The following is a 3,422-nucleotide window of genomic DNA, read 5'->3' on the forward strand; positions in this document are numbered from 1 at the left end:
TCTCTCCCTCTCGGGGGCCGTCCCTCTCCGAGGCGCAATCACGAACTCGGGAACGTAGTGGATTTTTACGACATAAAACCATCGGCGCGCAGAGGCCATACAGCCGTTACCCGCGCGCCTCGAGCGGTACTCTGACAGTCGTATCGTTTTGATTTTTATCGTAAAACTTTGCTTTCGCAAGAATACGGTAATGATCCTTCCGCAGGTTCACCTACGGAAACCTTGTTACGACTTTTACTTCCTCTAAATGATCAAGTTTGGTCATCTTTCCGGCGGCAGCGGCGATCCCGAAGGAACACCGCGCGCCAGTCCGAAGACCTCACTAAATCATTCAATCGGTAGTAGCGACGGGCGGTGTGTACAAAGGGCAGGGACGTAATCAAGGCGTGCTAATGACACGCCTTTACTGGGAATTCCTCGTTCATGGGGAACAATTTCAAGCCCCAATCCCAAGCACGAAGGTGTTTCAGCGGGTTACCCGGACCTTTCGGCCAGGGAGGACACGCTGATACCTTCATTGTAGCGCGCGTGCGGCCCAGAACATCTAAGGGCATCACAGACCTGTTATTGCTCAATCTCGTGCGGCTAGAAGCCGCCTGTCCCTCTAAGAAGATTTGTCTTCGCCGGCTGCAACAAAGGAAGCCGGAAACGACTAGTTAGCAGGCTAGAGTCTCGTTCGTTATCGCAATTAAGCAGACAAATCGCTCCACCAACTAAGAACGGCCATGCACCACCACCCACTGAATCAAGAAAGAGCTCTCAATCTGTCAATCCTTCCAGTGTCCGGGCCTGGTGAGGTTTCCCGTGTTGAGTCAAATTAAGCCGCAGGCTCCACTCCTGGTGGTGCCCTTCCGTCAATTCCTTTAAGTTTCAGCTTTGCAACCATACTTCCCCCGGAATTCAAAAACTTTGGTTTCCCGGAAGCTGCCCGATAAGGCATAAAAAGAACCTTTATCGGATGGCTAGTCAACATCGTTTATGGTTAGAACTAGGGCGGTATCTGATCGCCTTCGAACCTCTAACTTTCGTTCTTGATCAACGAGAACATCCTTGGCAAATGCTTTCGCTTCGGTCCGTCTTGCGACGATCCAAGAATTTCACCTCTAACGTCGCAATACGAATGCCCCCGCCTGTCTCCATTAATCATTACCTCTGGTTCTGAAAACCAACAAAATAGAACCGAGGTCCTATTCCATTATTCCATGCACTAGCATTCAGGCAATATCCAGCCTGCTTGAAGCACTCTAATTTGTTCAAAGTAAAAGTGCCGGCCCACCTCGACACTCAATGAAGAGCACCGCGACAGGATTGAATCGGCGCCGCCCAACGACCCGAAAGCCGCCAGCTAGACACGCCACCGGCAGGACGTCCCGCATCGCGTCAGTTTGACACCGTCGGGCGGTGAACCGACGGTGCGGGACACAGATCCAACTACGAGCTTTTTAACCGCAACAACTTTTATATACGCTATTGGAGCTGGAATTACCGCGGCTGCTGGCACCAGACTTGCCCTCCAATTGATACTCCTTAAAGGATTTAAAGTGTAGTCATTCCGATTACGGGGCCTCGGATGAGTCCCGTATCGTTATCTTTCGTCACTACCTCCCCGAGCCGGGAGTGGGTAATTTGCGCGCCTGCTGCCTTCCTTGGATGTGGTAGCCGTTTCTCAGGCTCCCTCTCCGGAATCGAACCCTGATTCCCCGTTACCCGTTACAACCATGGTAGGCGCAGAACCTACCATCGACAGTTGATAAGGCAGACATTTGAAAGATGCGTCGCCGGCACGAAGGCCGTGCGATCAGCCCAAAGTTATTCAGAGTCACCAAAGTAGACGATGGCCGAAACCACCGATTGGTTTTGATCTAATAAAAGCGTCCCTTCCGTCTCCGGTCGGGACTCTGTTGGCATGTATTAGCTCCAGTATTTCCGCAGTTATCCATGTAACTGAAGTACGATCTATTGAACCATAACTGATATAATGAGCCTTCCGCGGTTTCACCTTAATGTGGCTTGCACTTAGACATGCATGGCTTAATCTTTGAGACAAGCATATGATAACTGGCAGGATCAACCAGGTAGCTGTCGTCCACCCGCGAGGGGCTTCGTGAGCGTCTGTTTGAGATAGACCCCGGGTCAAGCCCCGAAAGAGTCCCAGACTCAGCGTGAAATTTTATTTCGTTTTACCGTGAGAATTGCTTCACAGCGCAGGAGAGCACGTCCGCCACTAGGGAGCGCTCGCCGTGTTGCCGGCCCTTCACCACGGGTAAAACAAGCGACGCCCTCCGGCGCACTGGGCTACCTCGGGGGATGTCTTTCAATCCCCCTTTTTCGCCCGCGCTCCGAGAGACACGTCTTTCTTTATTTTAGGGTCCGCGACGGGCACCCTTTCTTTCGGATTCAAACTTCTCCGTCCGACTCTTCGGTAGAATACCGTTCGTCTTAGGTAAGTCGTGCTCTGTAATACTTTCGCTCGGTGAGCAGAGAGTCAATGAAGCTCCTTGTGAGGTTTCCCTCTGGAAGCAATAGTTTTGATCGATTGTCCGCTTTGGGCGGCCGTGACAGAAGCGACAGAGGGCCGCGGACGAGCTGTCGAGGAGGCGCTTTTCGATAACGTGACCGTACGAACACCCCTTGTGAGGGTGCCCGCGCCACGCCGCTGTTCCGTTCACGTCCAACTTGTTTCGAAGCTTTCAACCGCAAGAACCACTCGGGCCGGTAAATCAAAGATTTTCCTTCCTTCGTGGGCGCGGCGGAGTGCATTCATCGCTCGGAGAGTGTTTTGACGGGAGCTACTAGGCTTCGCTCGCCGCCGACTACCAATCCAGGAGGACCCCCTCGGTCTCCATTGCGTGCACCACAAACGACTGATACGAAACGGGACGCTCGCTACTACGAACACAGCGGGATTTCGGACTTGTCGTGCGTAAGCTTACGTACTTCCTTCGTGCGTCCATTTGCTCTGTGCGGCGTGATTTTGCCTCAGGACGCGACTACCGGAAATATTTCAGCTAGAAGCACATTCGACTGGTTGGCGACACCGCGGGTAGGAACGAAAAATACGGACCATGAATCCCACGGATCGCGTGCGACTTACGTACATGGACGCGCCGATGTCACACCGAGGGAAGGCACTTACTCGCGCAGAGCGTTTTCGGCTAACCATCCCAAGCACCAGAAGGTCGACTCTTTTGTCAGGGAAGCGACACAAACCCAGAATTCATTCTCTCTCCTCCTATAGGCGTTTTGACAACACGAACCGCTGTTATTCCCTTTTGAGAGACGTTCACGTACATTCGTCGGGTTTTCACTCGTCGGAAAATACGCTTTCTCTTTGCGGGACGGACTTTTCTCATTCGAAGAGCGCTTGGCACCGTAGAATGGCTACTCATCCGTCCCTGAACGTCTCTCGCGGTAATCGTGTT

General features: G+C 52.6%; 1 non-coding gene across 1 annotated transcript; it reads right to left on the minus strand.

Moving 5' to 3' along the window:
• Positions 1–188: 188 nt before the first annotated feature.
• Positions 189–2,078, minus strand: LOC123175826 (18S ribosomal RNA). Its single transcript, XR_006488179.1, has one exon. It is a non-coding gene; the product is annotated as an 18S ribosomal RNA (ribosomal RNA).
• Positions 2,079–3,422: the final 1,344 nt, after the last annotated feature.

Source organism: Triticum aestivum, unplaced genomic scaffold, assembly GCF_018294505.1.
Source record: "Triticum aestivum cultivar Chinese Spring unplaced genomic scaffold, IWGSC CS RefSeq v2.1 scaffold90248, whole genome shotgun sequence".
Classification (NCBI taxonomy): domain Eukaryota; kingdom Viridiplantae; phylum Streptophyta; class Magnoliopsida; order Poales; family Poaceae; genus Triticum; species Triticum aestivum.